This window comes from Ornithorhynchus anatinus, chromosome 4 (assembly GCF_004115215.2).
Source record: "Ornithorhynchus anatinus isolate Pmale09 chromosome 4, mOrnAna1.pri.v4, whole genome shotgun sequence".
NCBI classification, from domain to species: Eukaryota; Metazoa; Chordata; class Mammalia; order Monotremata; family Ornithorhynchidae; genus Ornithorhynchus; species Ornithorhynchus anatinus.
Genome location: NC_041731.1, coordinates 4,712,242 through 4,722,048, shown reverse-complemented (window position 1 = coordinate 4,722,048; position 9,807 = coordinate 4,712,242). Strand labels below are relative to the sequence as shown.

Below are 9,807 nucleotides of genomic sequence, written 5' to 3'. Positions count from 1 at the left end.
GAACTCTTGGCCCAGCTCTTGGCCTAGGGCAGACTGGCCGGTGTAGGGTTGCTGGTTCAAGGTTCCATCACCGGGTGGATTTCTGGAGAGGAAGTAGAGAAGCAGCATGGCTTAGTGGATAGAGCCCGGGCCTGGGATTCAAAAGAACCTGGGTTTCCATCCTGGCTCCACCTCATGTCTGCTGTGTTACCCTGGGCAAGTCACTTAACTTCTCTGGGCCTCAGTTCTCTCATCTGTAAAATGGGGATTAAGACTGGGAGCCCCATGTGGAACAGGGACTGTGTCCAACCCGATTAACTTGTATCTACCCCAGTGTTTAGAACAGTGCTTGCCATATAATACATGCTTGACAAGTACCGTAATTATTATTATTATTATTATTATTATTACCATGCGGTAATTCCACCCCTTAGGTTACCCCTCCTGTATTCGGACTAAATCCATCAGTCTTCGTTTCGGGGGGGCTGCCAACAGCTGGCGGACCCCAACCTAGAGGCCGCGATTCTTGGACAGGGCTGGGAGGGGCCTCCTAGAGCAGGGGGACCACGGATAACTGGCCCAAAGAGACCCGATGAGAAGGATGGCCACGTAACTGTTCCTCAGGGTGGGAAGACGACAACCTTGCCAGGAAGATTTGATCCACGGGAATGGCTGAAAAATCAACCGCCGTCGTCAGGTTTACCACTTCCACCGTCATCACCGCTACAACTAACACCACCACTTCTACGACTCCCTTCAAAGCCAGAGAAGCAGCGAGGCGTAGTGGATAGACCACAGGCCTGGGAGTCAGAAGGACCTGGGTTCTAGTCCTGGCTCCACCACTTGTCTGCTCTGGGACTTTGGGCAAGTCGTTTAACTCCTCTGTGCCTCAGTTACCTCATCTGGAAAATGGGGATTAGGACTGTGAGCCCTATCTGGGTCAGGGATTGTGTCCAACCCTATAGGCTTGTATCCACCTCGGAGTTTACAGCGGTGCGTGGCACCTAATAAGTGTTTAACAAATACCACGATTATTATTATCGTTATTTTGATTGAAGGCACATGTCATCCAAGAGGCCTTCCCTAACTAAGCCCTCTTTTGCTTTTAATAATAATAATGTTGCTATTTGTTAAGCGCTTACTACGTGCAGAGCACCGTTCTAAGCTCTGGGGGAGATACGGGGTAATCAGGTTGTCCAACGTGAGGCTCACAGTGAATCCCCATTTTACAGATGAGGTAACTGAGGCACCAAGAAGTTAAGTGACTTGCCCACGGTCACACAGCTGACAAGTGGCAGAGCTGGGATTCGAACCCATGACCTCTGACTCCAAAGCCCGGGCTCTTTCCACTGAGCCACGCCGCTTCTCAACTCCCTACCGTGTTGCCTGACTTGCTCCTTTTAATCATCCCCCTTGGCCCCTCAGCAGTTATACGGTTATCTTTCATTAATTTATTGATATTGCCTGCATCCCCCTCTAGGCTGTAAGCTCACTGTGAGCAGGGAATGTGTCTGTCATATTGTTATATTGAACTCTCCCAAGTGCTTAGTTCTGTGCTCTGCACACAGTAAGTGCTCAAGAAATAATATTGACAGTACCACCGCCACCATTACCACCGCTAACACCACCAACGACCACATCACCACCATCATTACCCTTGTCATCATCACCCCATCACCACCGCTATTACTAACACCTCCATTACCACCACTATCACCACCACCAACCTTATCACCCCCATCACTGCCATTATCACCTACTCATTGTACCTCCACCTCATCCATCTCACCACTGACCCTCACCCACATCCTGCCTCTGGCCTGCAACCTCCTACCCCCTTCATATCCCGACTACCTTCAGAGCCTTATTAAAATCACTTCTCCTCCAAGAGGCCTTCCCTGATTGTGCCCTCTTCTCCTGACTTCCTCTCCCTTCTGAATCACCCTTCCACTTGCATTTGCACAGTTGATTTACCCCACCCTCAGGCTCTCAGTATTCATGTACATGGCTGTAATTTATTTATTCATATTAACGTCTGTCTCCCTCTCTGGGGTACAAGCTCCCTGTAGGCAGGAAACATGTCTACCTACTCTGTTATAGTTTACTCTCCCAAGTGCTTAGTACAGAGCTCTGCACACGGTAAGTGCTCAGTAAATAAGACTGACGACCATACCACCATCACTATCATACCACTATCATCGTCATCATCATCAACATCAGCATTTATTGAGTATCTACAGGGTGGAAAGCACCATTATGGGTGCTTGGAAACATAACTAAACGTAAAAGACATGAGTCCATTCCCAAGATGCTTACAGCCCAATGGAGACGACACGCAGACCTAGATCGTATACAGGCAGTGGTGCGCCCTCCAAAAAAGGCAGATACAATTGGAAATAACAAAAGGAAGAACAAAGAGGTGAATACAAGAATAAATGAACCAATATACTTTATCAATTAATGGGGATGACATGAGCAGGGTGACTAGGACGATAGGTTGACGCGGATGCTTGTGCTCAAGACCCCAGGAAAGACTTTTAGGATTGGTCAAGGGCGGGATCTGCAGATCTTTGCTCCATCAACACACATTATTAATCGATCAATCAATCATATTTATTAAGTGCTTACTGTGCACAGAACACTGTGCTAAGCACTTGGGAGAGTGCAACGCACCAATATAACAGACACAGCCCACAACGAGTTTACTGTTGAACAACGGGAGGTCGGGGTAGCAGAATTTAGAAACAGAATCTATCTCTGTATCCTTGATGAAAATCTGTTTTTCTAGGTATGGATTCCCGGGCTCAAGCTTTAAATACTTAGGGATTTAACTCTGGTATTGCACTTTTCTGACTCTGTGTGATGATGAACCATAATCATTGGCCTGTCTTCGTGAACACAGACTTCATGAGTTCAGTAAGTGCTTAACAAATACCATGATTATTCTTATTCTAATTATTTTTAATCAGTCATCAGTCTATAGCAACTCTGGGCTGAAGTATTTAAATCTCTCACTTGCTATAAGTGGCTGAAAGCAACTTGAGGAAGCTCCTCTCCACTTGACCTCTGACCCAGTCATTTGGACTAAAGGAAACAGAAAAAAACTCCTCCAATTCAGCTAGAGGAAAGACTATAGGCGGAGTTTTCACCCTCGGGGCCTGGAAGTTCACTGTGCTTGGATCCCTTTGCAATTTATTCATTTATATTAATGTCTGTCTCCCCTCAAGACTGTAAACTCACTGTGGGCAAGGAATGTGTCTGTTATGTTGTTACAATGTACTCTCCCAAACTCACAGAACAGTGTTCTGCACACAGTAAGCTCTTAGTAAATACCATCGACTGACTGACAAACCAAACCAGTACTGAATTCTAGGTAAGAGAGCAACTGGCCTTAGCAAAGCCCAAGGCACGGATCATTTGCCTGGTTTATTTCCGTGTAGATTGGAGCCTTTCTAGATTATTCAGGCTCCAAAGTAGACTTTGGGTCTAAAGGGGGTTATCTGTGTGGAGCGAATCAACTGATACCTCTCAATTCTCCACTCCCTTTGGGTGGGATTGCCCCAACAATATAAGGGTGGGTATCTGTGTGTGGGTGTGGTCTTCGAGGTGCATGGGTGTGTGTATTTGTGTGTATGTGTTTGTGTAAGGGTGGGTGTGGGTGTCTGCGAGGGTGTATACGCCATGTTTATAAATTTTTCTGCTGGCCATGTGCCAGATTCTGTGTTAAACCTCCATTTCCATGCAGGACTGGGGAAGAGTGATGAATTCTAATCCTCGTTCCACCACTGCTCTGCTGTGTGACCATGGGCAGGTTATTTGATTTCTCTGTGCCTCGACTTCCTCGTCTGTAAAATGGGGATTTCAAAATATACTGTCCTTTCCCCTTAAATTCTGAATCCCACGTGGGTCAGGGATTCTGACTGATCTGATTATTTTGAAACTACCCTAGCTCAGCGCAGGGCTTAGTATACAGCAGGCGCTTTATAAATACCATTACCACCATCATGCGTGCCTAAAATGAAAGACTGTTCTTTTTTTGGTACACTGGCTTTTGGGACACAAATTGCCAGGGCTGCAACCTCATTAAAAATATGACTGAGCTCTTGGCTGAAAAGCCAGATTTGCACAGTAGGTTTCAGTGTAATTTACCTTTGCTGTTGAGGAGCTGTAATTACCGTGGTTGAAGTAAAAAAAATCATAAATCATTTCCCACTACTGCAATCTTTCAAAGGTAGCACAAAACATGCATGACATTGGCCCATCAGTGTAATCACATTACACACACACCCACACACCCACATCCATCTCATGGAGGTCCACAAATCCTAACGAGAACAGAGGCCCCTGAACCGACAGATCCACAGAAACAGGAGCAGGCTGCCATAGGCCTGATTTCTCAGCAGAAGGAGACGGTAGCCCTGAGCTCAATGACCCTGTAGGAGATAATAATAATAATTGTTAAGCACTTACTATATGCCTGGCACTGTACTAAGCACTGGGGTGAATACAAGCAAACTGGGTTGGACGCAATCCCCGTCCCACGTTGGACTCACCATCTCAATCCCCATTTTACAGATAAAGTAACTGAGGCACAGAGAGGTGAAGTGACTTACCTAAGGTCACACAGCAGACAAGTGGCAAAGCCAGAATTAGAACCCTTGACCCTCAGACTCCCAAGCCCGAGGTCTATACTCTATGCCATGGGCCACACACCAAACAAAGAGCCTGAGCCTCAGTCCCAGCCAGCCAACCCTGTCCCAAACAACGAAACGCTGTCAGACACAGCTAGAACCCTAGCAATGCAGATTCACCAGGCATGTTACTTTTGGAGCAATTAAACACCCCGGAAGAAATGAAGAATCAAAGGTAATAGAGCCGTAATTGCCAGAGTTGGAATTGGGCCCGCTAGTGAGATTAACATCCTCACTCCCAGTTGGGAGGGAAAAAAAATTGTCGCAGAGGAGAGTTTTACATTTTTTTTTCTTATTATTTTCCAGGCATAAAAAAAATCCATTGAAACTCGTGATGCATCAAATTCAGATCATATCTAAACTCTTAAGTGGATGGGTAATACAATGTTCCCATCTAGCTGAAAGGCTAAGCGGAAAAGCCCCAAATCTCTGCTGAAAAAAAAAATCGCTTCTGGTCTTTCCTTATCTGTTCTGCTTAGTCTGGTCTGTTCAAGTAAGCAGTGGGCATTGATGTCTAGACTCTATTCTTCATTGTATTCTCTCTGCAGAGGAAATGACAACAGCTGAGAGAATAGGGAGAGTACAGAGAAATCCACATTCTAAACAGCGACTGAAAGATAATTGTCTTCTCCACACTCCTTCCTTCCCGCAGCCACACATTCAACGGTATTTTATACCTCTCATCCCCCGCCTTCATGTTTCTTCTTAACTCCTTTTTGCCTACCCTAGTCCAAACTTGGCTGCCAAATCTTCTTCCAGGTTTTCAGACCAGCCTCCACTTTAAATCCCTTCTCTGCTTTTCACCCCAACTTCCACCTCCCTTTTTCTGCCTCCCTGTCCTTCCAAACTTGGCTGCCAAATCTTCTTCCAGGTTTTCAGACCAGCCTCCACTTTAAATCCCTTCTCTGCTTTTCACCCCAACTTCCACCTCCCTTTTTCTGCCTCCCTGTCCTTTCCTGGTATTTATGCCCGCTCTCCGTCTCAGCCCCCTTGGTCTCGCTCCGCCTCTTCCTCAGCTGGTCCTCTAAGGCAGTGTCTAGAGAAGGCAACAAACTCCAAGAACGTTCATTTGGAGCGACAGGAAGACCGAGACCCAGGACCTTAACGCACGGTCCTTAACACAATCACTCACGCTCTCTGTCTCTGCTAATCATGCTCTCACTGAGGTACAGACTGCAACGACCGAGTAGGCAGGCAGGGGTGTAGCATATTGTGAAGTGCGTGTGTGGTGTTCACCCACATTAGTCAGTCGCATTTATTGAGCGCTTGAGAAAGTACAGTAGAGCAATTAACAGACACATTCCGGGGCCCCGGTGATTTTACGGTCCAGAGGGCCCACGTAAACCAGCTGTAGGCCAAATCAGGTTTAGCACCCACGTCCTCTGATTCCCAGAGACGTGCTCTAATCACTCGACCGGCAACGGGGATGAGGATCTATGGAATCACTCAGTGGCTGCAGGCATTACCAGGGCGGTCAATTCTCAGCTTCTGGTTTCAGAAGTGGTGAGAAATCTGTGATGTCCAGATTCAAGAAGGAGGGAGCACCAGTGGTACAGTTCAACTGCCATCCTAAGCACTCACATGTTTTAAATGCTCTCCTCCGCATCTAAGAACATATTTGTATATTCAAGAAGATGCAACTGTATCTTCAACTTAGCTATTTGGTCCTGACATCTTTGTACTACTATTTGCTATAGCCTTTTTGCTTTCTTTTTTAAATATTTGTTTCGCACTTACTATGTACTAAGCACTGGGGTAGATACAAGCTAATCAGGTGGGACACATCTCTGTCCTACATAGGGATCACTGACTTAATCCCCATTTTACAGATGAGGTAACTGAGGCACAGAAAAGTTAAGTGACTTGCCCAAGGTCACACGATAGACAAGTGGCAGTGCCGGGATTCGAATGCAGGTCCTTCCGGCTCTCAGGCCCATGGTCTCTCCAATAGATCATGCTGCTTCTTTCTCCTGTTCCCTCGTGGTGGTGAGACAAGAATAAGGCCTGGGGAATAGGCTCACTAGGGAGAGACGAAGAAAGTGGGCTGGGATAAAACTCATGGTTATTTAGATGAGTGGATCTCACCACCATCTGTATTCCCAGCGGGACCGACTGGGTATAACTCAAGCCCTGTTAGATTTGATTTCCACTGGATTTATGTTTTGTGGACCCTCCCACACAGCCCCCTTGAAGCCTTTACAGCTGACCGTTGACCTAGTCTATTATACAGCCATCCACTTGAGTGCAAGTTCTTCCAACTCTCTTAAAAGAAAAGAGCGGAGGCCCCTTTGTACCACTGGAGAGGTTAATTTATGGGCAAATGTTTTGTGCATTTCACGTGAAGAGGCTGCAGGGGTAGCCCCACTTTGAAGGGAACTACCAGCTCTGATTTATTGATTCCTTTAACATATTTTACGCCAGTGTCTTTCCCTCTGGCATTTAATGTGCTGAACTGAATGGAGAAGTAGAATGACATCTTCCAGGACGCAGAGATGCGTAGTTCTGCTTGCTCCGGATGGCCCCTCTACGGATACCCTCTAGGTTCTTTCCATAAAAAGGATGGGTGGTTAAATAATCCACAAGGCTGCTTGTTCTCCAAGGTTTTCTTGCCAGTTAGAAGGATTCATTATATCACTGATGTAAAATCTATTATTCGCATGATTCTAAATAGGGTATTTTTTTTTTTTAGCCATATTGGTTGTGTAGCGAGTGAAGTTATAGAATCGTGCTGACTCAGAATATTCCTCAAATCCAGGTTGACCTCCATTCTCTCTACTTCTAGGAATGATAATTGCAGTATCTGCTGAACTCTTACTCTGTGCCAGGCTCTGGGGTCAATACAGTCCAATCGTGGCCTAGTAGAAAGAGTTCGGGCCTGGGAGTCCGAGGACCTGGGTTCTAATCCTGACTCTTCTGTGTCACCTGGGGCAAGTCATTTAAATTCTTGGTGTCTCAGGTCCCTCATCTGCAAAACGGGGATTCAGTGCTTATTCTCCTCATGTGGGACCTGATTAACCCGTAGCTATTCCAGCACTCCCCCTCTCAGGATCACACCTGGAGAGTTTCCAGTATTCTACGGGTCTTGACTGCAGGAGGGAGAGTCAAGCAGAGGCATACCCATTCCATTCCTAGCTTGGCCAGTGGCTAAGGAGTGGAAAGCAATCTGCTATAAGTCAAAACTCACCTGTGCTGGGCAACAGTGGCATGAGAGAGAGTCAAGGGTGGAGTCTCAGGTTTACTGTGCGGAAAAAGGCACTGGTTAACCACTTCTGTATTTTTAACAAGAAAACTCTATGGATACTCTATGAGAACTATTGCAGATGGAGAGTGTTGGTATTTGTTTGTTAAGCGCTTACTATGTGCAGAGCACTGTTCTAAGCGCTGGGGGAGATACAGGGTAATCAGGTCGCCCCACGTGAGGCTCACAGTTAATCCCCATTTTACAGATGAGGTAACTGAGGCACAGAGAAGTGAAGTGACCTGCCCACAGTCACACAGCTGACAAGTGGCAGAGCCGGGCGTCGAACTCATGACCTCTGACTCCGAAGCCCAGGCTCTTTTCCACTGAGCCACGCTGCTTCCGAGAGTGGGGTTTACTGATGTGTCCATGGAGTCGCTATGGGTCGGGGAAGCCTCGGCAGCATAAGACAAGATCCCAATACTTAGGACAGTGCTTGACACGTAGTAACCGCTTAACAAATACCCCAACTATTAATCAAATCAGACACGCAGCCCCTGTCCAACATGGGGCTCTCAGTCTAAGCGGGAGGGAGAACAGATCTTTAATCCCCATTCTACAGATGAGGAAAAAGAAGCCCGGAAAAGTTAAGTGACTTACAGGCAAGTGAAAGGTCCCAAATTCGAACTCAGGTGTCCTGACTCCCAGCCTCGCTCTCTTGCCACTAGGTCAGGCTGCTTCTTGGCCATTTGATTCTCTCTCCTAATTCCTGCCTTCAGTATTTAGCTGGTTTCATTAACAGCTATTTCTAGGGTGAGAGTGGGTGACAGTACCTTAAGCCTGGTGCAGTTCTTAGTAGATCTGGAAGTTCTTGGTAAACTGGCCACAAAACAGCTGCACGTTGGAGTAGCAAAAAGCCCTAGCAATCAATGTGGTAGATGGGGAGAGGCCCTGGACATTCTGGTTATTCATGAGAAAAACACATAGATCTGTGTGAGGCTGAGGTGAGGAGGCAGAAACCATCATCAAAAAATAAAAATAAAAATGGGGTTACTGACCCTACTGACTCCACTGCCCATACCCCTAAGAGGGAAAACAAAAAACACAAAAAGGAAGTGCAAAATGCAAAGCCAGCTCCACTGAAAGGTGTCAACTATGAATAGAGTTCCTTCCTCTTCCTCCGTGGTTCCCTCAACTCACCCTCAAGATTGCCCTTCTGTCTTTTCCTTCTGTATTCCTCCTTCATTTCCTCCCCCTTTCTGAGGAAGAGTCCTTGTTTGATCACCGCCTGATGTTTCTTGCTCTGAAGATTTTTTCAGACTGAAACCTTAAAAGACACCGCTGTCAGAAACGGTGGAAGCAGCGTGGCTTAGTGGGTAGAGTCCGGGCTTAGGAGTCAGAGGTCATGGGTTCTAATCCCAGCTCCACCACTTGTCAGCTGTGTGACTCTGGGCAAGTCACTTCACTTCTCTATGCCTCCGTTACCTCATCTGTAAACTGCGAGCCCCGCGTAGGACAACCTGATTACCTTATATTTACCTCAGTGCTTAGAACAGTGCTTGGCACGTAGTAAGCGCTTAACAAATACCATCATCATTATTATTATTATGAAAAGAGCAGAGGCCTGGGAGACAGAGGCCCTGGGTTCCAAACCCGGCTCTTCCAGCTGCCTGCTGAATGATCCTGGGCAAGTCAAACTTGTCAGCTGTGTGACCGTGGGCAAGTCACTTAGCTTCTCTGTGCCTCAGTTACCTCATCTGTAAAATGGGGATTAACCGTGAGCCTCACGTAGGACAACCTGATTACCCTGTATCTACCCCAGGGCTTAGAACAGTGCTCTGCACATAGTAAGCGCTTAACAAATACCAACATCATTATTTCACTTCTCTGTGTCTCAGTTTCCTCATTTGTAAAATGGGGATTCAATGCCAGTTCTTCCTCCTACTTAGACTGTGAACC

General features: G+C 46.6%; 1 non-coding gene across 1 annotated transcript; it reads left to right on the top strand.

The window, feature by feature from the left end:
* The first annotated feature begins 7,706 nt into the window (after positions 1-7,706).
* Positions 7,707-7,844, top strand: LOC114811830. Its single transcript, XR_003759526.1, has one exon. It is a non-coding gene; the product is annotated as a small nucleolar RNA SNORA7 (small nucleolar RNA).
* The last annotated feature ends 1,963 nt before the right edge of the window (positions 7,845-9,807 follow it).